Raw genomic sequence first — 8,672 nt, forward strand, 5'->3', positions numbered from 1 at the left:
CCTCCCCTCCCCTCCCCTCCCCTTCCCTTCCCTCTTTCTTCTTTCTTTCTTTCTTTCTTTCTTTCTTTCTTTCTTTCTTTCTTTCTTTCTTTTTTTTTTTTTTAATGGTTGGTAGTTTTGTGGTAATTTGAGAAAGGGTTGTAGCCCTGTGTAGGCCTGGCTGTCTTGCAACTCAGTCTGTAAAACAGACTAGCCTGGGACTCAGACATCTGCCTGCTGGAATTAAAGACTTATGTTTATTTTCTTGATAGTATCTGAGGTAAAATGAGTATAGTTTTGGTTTGCACCTTTTGCATGGCTAACTATATTGAATATTTTGTTTGCTTATTGGATATGTGTATTGCTTTGAGAAAAAATATTTATATGTCATATTAATCCTTTGAGATAAATAACAGACAAGATTGTCTCACATTGTGTAGATTGCAAGTACATTAAATTAAATGCAAAGTTGATCAAATTAGTGTTTCTACAGAGAAAATTTCACTGGAGAATCTTATTTCATCATCTTGCTCTGATTTCCTCAAGAGCTACTTATGATTTCCTCATGATGAAAATATTTATAATCTATTTTTGAAGAGCAATTGAAACATATTACAACATTGTGAAATAGTGTCCTGCTGTGCAAAAAACTCTAGGGAAGATTTATTCTAACTGAAATTTTGTATTAAACTACATATGTCTTTCTTAAGCTCTCAAGCCTCTAGTAGCCAATCATTCTGGCTTCTCTTTCACTAAATTTGATTTTTTTTTCAGACTAAATAAATGAGATTTAAAATACTTAATTTTGGAGGGTCTGGCTTATTTGACTTATGATTTGTCTGTCTTCATTGATGTTGTCATGTGGGAATTTTTTTCCTTAAATATTGAATAGTGTATACATTTCTATGCTTCTTCTCAGTTGTGAATACACATTTTGAGACGAAGTTGGACTGTGTAGCCTATACTCATAATCTTGCCCCATACTCACAAATGATTAGATTATACAAATATTTGTATCATTTTGTAACGAGCAAAAATTATGAATTTGTAGTCCCATTGTTTTAAATTTTTATTTATTTTTAATATCATATGGAAACCTTATTGCCAGACTGGCCTTGGCATGTTCACAAATTCATACATAACAAGTTTTCTCAAATAACTCATGATGACTTGACCAAAAAATGTGACTACCTAGAGTTGGATGATCCTTCCTGCATAATTAAGATAATCAAGACAATAAATGAAGAATACCAATTGGTTGTTCATTCTCAAATTATCAGCAATGAATACTTACATTCAAATAACATTATATTTACTGAACGTGTCAGATTTAGAAGAATATATGTATATATGCATGTGATAACTATTAGTGGAAAAGAAGGCCATGAAAAGAAAAGTAGAAAGTAACATTTGCAAACATTTGAAGAGAGTACAGAGAATGGAGCTATGTTGTAATTAAATTATAATCAAAAAATTTGTGAAAATTGCTTCATAAAAAATTTTAAAAAATGGAAAAAAACATAATCAAAATGATCCCTCCCAGATATGTTTGAAGACTACTCTGATAGAGTTATTTATTTGAGATTCCTCCTGCCCCAAATTATTCTAGACTATGTCAAGTTGAGAGACAATACTAACAAGGATAATAAGCTGGTTATTTTGTTGTTGTTTATGGAATCTGTGTGTTTGGTTTATATATTTTTGAAAATAAGTATTATATAGTACACATATTACCTTAGAACTGATAATTCTCACTTATATTTGCCATTTTAAATAGATTTTTGAGTTGTAGTATTATAGGCCATAGCTCTGTGTTGATGTTTTCAACTTGTAGCAAGATATGGTTTTTCTATAAGTTTATTCACTCATATTAGTGTAACTGTATAAGTTGTCATTTGATAATTATTTACATGGAAAATTTACTTCTTCCTAATGTAAACCATATGGTTTTGACATCAATGGTACATCTCCTAAAGAGTAAGTATCTTCATCACATTTTTATTATTCATTATTTCAACCACTGATGAAGTATTTTGAGAATTTAGTCAACATTCATTTAACTATTTAATGTCAAGGAATAATTTTTATGTTTTATAATATTTTCTGCATATTTTAAATGCATTTCTTTGTCTGCTTGTCTAAATTTGGAACTGTTGTGCATTGAAAACTAGAGCCTTGTCAATGTTGGGCAAGAATTCTACCATTCAGATGTACCCCCAGCACTTTATGTATATATTGTTGATTTTATATTCCTTCATTATATTTATTATACCCCTCTTTCCAATTTAGGTTATTTTTCATGTATGTGTGTTTCATATATTCTCACTCTCTTCTCATTCCCTTTTTATATGCATTACCTATATATTTGTGTCTAAAAAGAAACTGTAGATATAAACCTTAATTTTTGTCTAACTTTTATATTTTTTTATTCTTGGATAACTTCATGCATGTATATAATGTATTTTTAATCATATATGCCCACAGTCTCCCATACAATTATTATTCTATGACTACCACGACTTTTTTTCCAAATTGTATATTTTCAAACATAATTATTCAACTTAAATCTACTAGAGCATGTGTATCCTCTCTGAGATCAAATCACATAGGAAACCTGACTATTATTTTACCAGCTGCCATCAATTGACTATAGCTCTTTGTTTTGGAACTTCATGAGTCTTTCTCTTCTATGCTGGAAGCTGTGTTGATTTGATTTTGATGGGTATTAAATAATGTACTTACAGCTGCTATGAGTTTGTGTGTACAACTGCCTTGACTGCCCCTCAAATTCTTTGGATATATACTACCCCTGGATCTTACAAATTCCTGCCTCCTCTTTTGTAATAATTCATAAATCTTAGAGGAAAGGTGGTATATTATTGATGCCCCACTTATAACCAAGTGCTCCACAGTCTTATTCTCTGCATGTTGACTAGCTGTGGGCCTCTGGATAAATTACCATCTACTGCAAAATGAAGCTTATCTGGTAAAAAGTTTGTAAGTTCTGTCATATATAATGGTAACAACTCAGGATGCAGTTTATTATAGTCACCATTTAGTAGACTATTAGGTTCTATCCTATGACTTAGGTAGCCATGGGATTTAGGACCAGTTAACAGTACCAGGCATGAGTTCCATCAGAAAGTAGTTGTTTACTCCCAACATATCAATGCCACTATTGCATCAGCGTTGTATCTCACAGTATTTCGTTGTATCACAGAGACTCACAGCTTGGAATGACTGTTAAACACTTTTCTAGTAGCATGCATAGAACCTTTCAATACTTTGAAACTGGAACAGGCCTAAATACTTCCTACATAAGGAGTAGTTTTCATAATACAAGACGGCTGGCTACATGCAAGCTTCTAACCAACAGTCCTATAACCAGGATGGCACAACAAACTTAAAAGTGAAATAGTAGTACAAATACTTTGGAAGTAATTGACAGATCTGTAATTAGTCTGAAGACTCACTCAACAAGAGAAAACCATGCCTGGGACTGGAAACCTACCCAACTACTTAGAGCTAGTGAAATCATGGATATTAGAGGAGAACTTACAATTGTAAAAGAGGGAGTGAAAAATACTGTAAGAACCAGAGGATCAGTTTGATGTCAGACTGTCTCCTAGTAATGTCAGAAGCTGCAAGAATAAAGTTACAATGGCATGACTCCCCAAAAATGAGCTGAACAAGGATGACATTAATAGACATGCTAAAACAAATGGAAAAGCCCACACAGTCTTAACTCAATACAAAGAACTACATACAGCTAAGAAATTCTAGGTTAAGAGAAATAATGATCCCTGAATAGCACATCCACTGGTTGTCCCGTGCCAAATAGCCAGTTCTGGAAATATACATATAACTAGCCTTCTATAGACTTAGCAGGTTATATTCAGGTGTAGGAGGGAGAGTGGTGGCCATCTCTGCATGAGGCTGCACTGCCACAAATGCAACTCCTTCAGGAGGACCTAATTGAAGACTGCCTGAGAGAACAAGGATTGTTGATGCCAATGCCAGCCAATCGGGAACTGATGCTTGGAAGAAATCTTTGCCTGGGACCAATGGGACATGTGTGGAGGGTATAAACGGCTCCCCATAAGATTATTAAACAAGCTTGCTGCAGCGTTCATGCTTGCTGCAGCGTTATCACCTGTTCACGGAGTTTGTGCCATTAATTCCATGCCACCTCATCTCAAATCCACAAAAAGCAAGTAGGGTCAGGCAGTGGGTGGTCCAGGGCACAGGCAGTATTTAGTAATATATGTATGTTGTATGTACATATAACAATAATTAATTTTAAAACGAGGCCATGAATTTGAGAGAAAGCTAAAACGGTTTTGGATGGAGGAAAGGGAAAAGAGAGGTGTTATAACTACATTATAGCCTCAAAAATAAAACAATTATAATTAAACAATTATAATTAAACAATAATAAGCATACATATCAAACACAGAATCACCTACCTTCATAAAAGTCATACTAATTTGTCTATCTATACAACAAAACTCTTGCATATTTTACTTCACTCTCTTCCTGGGTGTCACTTTTCACTTCCAAAACTTAATGGAAATTTTGATGACCCAAACTCATGAACTTATCTTTGACTAAAACAGTCACCTTTTAGCTCTTATGGTTATATTGACTCCTAATTCTTGATAGTCTATTTTGCACTGATTAACACAGTGAGTAAAATTAAAATAGAGTGTACAGAGTTTGAGATTACTAAGAATAGCCAAATTGGAAGGCACGATGAATATTTAGTATCAGTAAAGAACCCTGAGTTTTAGGAATCTCATGCAATGAGAATGATTTCTATCTACAAAATTTAAAAGAAAAATAAATTCTAATTTCTAAATATGATCATATTACCACTCTACCATTTTAAAAATGAAAAAAAAATTCACTGGCATTTCAGAGGACAAGTCAATTTTTTACTTCAATACGCCTGAAATTCTCGAGAAAAAAATAGATGTATCCATTTAGATAATAATCTACAGTTAACGTGTTTCATATAGGATGGATGACCATCAAAGGTTTGGTAAGTAATAGAAAGAATAAAGAGAAAGGATATATAAAGCACAACCTTCCATTTTAGAACAGAAAAATTGATAAGCTACAGCAGAAGGATAATTTAGAGGTCAAAATAGGGAATGAAATGTCCATTTGATTTCTTAGCCCTTCATTGTTGGGAAATGGTCTTTCCTGGGCTACATGAGAATCGGTATATTCTGAAGAATATATTTTGATTTTAAATGTATTAGAGTGTGTGAAAAGGGTTAAGAGCAAAGTTTAAAAGGTTTCTCATAGGAAGCATAAAATATCAAATGGAAAGTTTAAAGAATAAATAGATTTTCAGTATCTATAATTTAAAGCAGAGACGAACAAACTTTAACTTACAAGAAATGCTGAAAATTTAATTCATAATTTAATTTATCTAATCATCTACTATAACAAATGATAATATTGAAGCTCAGCCCAGTTAAATTTATTTAACAAAGATGAGATAGTAAGTCAAAATGAAAAGTCAGAAATAGAACTTTATTCTGTTATCATTTTATTTCTCAATTATTTAAATTAATATAAGTCAGAACTTTTCACTTATTAAACTCCAAATTCGTGATATTAAGTATGTGTCAGTATATTTCCCAAAGCTTGTTTGACATAAATATTTCAGGTATTAACCTGGGGCAAAAATCCTATTATATATTTTAGATAATCTATTACTTCAAAAAACAAGATATGGATGTTCAGAACAAAGATTAAAGAAATTGCTTAAAGTCAGACAGTTAATCAAAGACAGATACCAATTAAAGTCTAAGCCATTTTTGCTCTATGCTAGGTTATATTATATGTGTTCAGATACTACTTTTAGAATCATTCTCTTCAGTCTTTATACAGCAGAGTGGACTTACTACTGCAAATGATCATGTTACTCCTATTTGGAGATCTGCAACTTAATTTCACTGTACTTCAATTAAAATGTGAAGGATTTAAAGACTACTACATATGGGTTAGTGATCATGTCCAGTAGTAGAATACTTCCTTAGTATCCAACATCATCTACTTAACTGACTAGTTTTATGTCAACTTGACACAGGCTAGAGTCATCAAAGAGGAGAAATCTTCAATTGTGAAAATGCCTACATAAATGTGTGCTGTAGGCAAGCCTGTAGGGCATTTTCTTAATTGGTGATTGATGGGGAACAGTTCAGCCCATAGTGGGCAATGCCATTCCTGGGTTTGTGGTCCTTGGTTTTATAAGGTCCCACCTGAGAATCGATCCCACATACAGTTACGAGACCCAGACACTACTGTGTATGCCAACAAGAGCTTGCTGGCAGGAGCCTGATATAGCTGTCTCCTGAGAGGCTCTGCCAGAACCTGACAAACACAGAAATTGATGCTCATAGCCATCCATTGGACTGAGTATAGGGTCCCCAGTGGAGGAGCTAGAGAAAGTACCCAAGGAGCTGAAGGGGTTTGCTGCCCCATAGGAGGAACAACAATATAAACTAATCAGTATCCCCAGAGCTCCCTGGTACTAAAGAACCAACCAAAGAGTACACAAGGAGGGACTCATGTCTCCAGCAACATATGTAGCAGAGTATGTCCGTGTGGGACATCAATGAGAGGAGAGGCCCTTTGTCTTGTGAAGGCTTGAAGCCCCAGTATAGGAGAATTCCAGGACAGGGGAGCAGGAATAGGTGGGTTAGTGAGCAGGGGGAGGCAGGTGAAATAGGGGAGTTTTTGGAGGGAAAATGGGGAAGGGTGATAAAATTTGAAATGTAAATAAAGATATCTAATTAAAAAAAAAAGAATGAAAGCAGGCTGAGCGCTGAGCAAACCATGAGTAGCAAGTACCCATGCATGTCCTCTGCATCAGCTCCTGATTTCTAGTTTGTGCTCTTTTCGTAATTTCTATTCATGATTCCTTCAGTGACAAACAGCAAAAGGGAAGTGTAAGCCAAATATACTTTTCCCTTGCCAACTTACTTTTGTTTATATTGTTTTATCACAGCATTAATACCCCTGATTAATACTTTGCTCATTTGGCTCCTTGACTCCCATTCAGGAACACAATGGCACTTGTAAACTTCAGTGTAAGGCATATGAGCTACCTTTAATATTTGCTTAGAGAATTTTGGTCTCTACATGTGCAATGAGTATCATTTTTCTGATTGATGAAAAATCAAAATGTGTTCCCTAACTAAACCAGGGCCTCTCTATCCATGTCTTACTACTTTTCATTATATTTATTACTTTCTATCATGATATGTGAAGTGAAGTCATGTTATGTGTAATATTTGTTTAACATCCATCACAAATGGAATGTAAACTTTCTTTGCATGCTCAGACCTTACTCTGTTTTGTTTGATGCTGTGTATCAAGGGCATAAATATGTAATAGATATGAAAATTGGGCTGGGCACCCCATGATCATTGGAATATTATCTGGGGGGATCCTCACTTTTCCCGTAGTTTGTTGTTGTTGTTGTTATTGTTGTTTGTTTGTTTATTTTTTTTCTCAAAAAACTCTAGGAACACTCTCTCAAGCACACCTGATGGTGTATCTCACAGGTATTCTACTTATTCCTTTTTCTTAATTTTTACAGAAAATGTGGTACATTTACACAATGGAGTACTACTCATCTATTAAAAGCAATGAATTCATGAAATTCTTAGGCAAATGGATGGAACTAGAAAATATCATCCTGAAAGAAGTAACCCAAGCAGAAAAGAACACACTTGGTATAAACTCACTGATAAGTGGTTATTAGCTCCAAAGCTTGGGAATATCCAATATACAGTTCACAGTACACATAAATCTCAAGAACAAGGAAGCCCAAACTGTGGATGCTTCAGTCCTTCTTAGAAGGGGGCACAAAATACTCAAGGGAGGAAATGAGGAACAAAGTGTGGAGCAGAGACTGAAGGAAAGGCCATCCAGAGACTGTCCCACCTGAGGCTCCATCTCATATACAGTCACCAAACCCAGACACTATTGTGGAGGCAGAGAAGTGCTTGCTGACAAGCGTCTGATATAGCTGTCTCCTGAGAGGCTCTGCAAGAGCCTGACAAATACAAAGTCAGATGCTCGCAGCCAACCATTGGACTTAGCATGAGGTCCTCAATGGAGGAGTTAGATATAGCACTGAAGGAGCTGAAGGTGTTTGCAACCCCGTATGAAAAACAATACTATCAATCAACCAGACAGCTCAGAGCTCTCAGGGACTAAGCCATCAACCAAAGAGTACACATGGAGGGACCCATGGCTCAGGTATCAATGGGAGGACAGGCCCTTGGTCCTGTGAAGGCTGGATGCCCCAGTGTAGGGAAATTTGAGGACCGGGAGGCAAGAGTGGGTGGGTGGGTGAGGGAGCACCCTCATAGAAGCAGGGTGAGGGGGATGGAATAGGGTGTTTCTTAAGTGAGGAATGGAGAAAGGGGTATAACTTTTGAAATGTAAATAAAGAAAATATCCAATAAAAAATAAAAGAAAAAATATAATTACACTATTCTCCTTCCTTCCCTTACCCCCAATCTCTCCTATGGTAACTCTCCTCATGTTCTCTCTCAAATTTCTGACCTTTAATTTTTTGTATAACATCTTTGTCTATTTACTATTTTTACAAATACCATAACCAAGGAAAGTAATAAAATAAAACATTTAATTGGCTTACAGTTTCAGAG

This window comes from Mus caroli, chromosome X, assembly GCF_900094665.2.
Source record: "Mus caroli chromosome X, CAROLI_EIJ_v1.1, whole genome shotgun sequence".
Classification (NCBI taxonomy): Eukaryota; Metazoa; Chordata; class Mammalia; order Rodentia; family Muridae; genus Mus; species Mus caroli.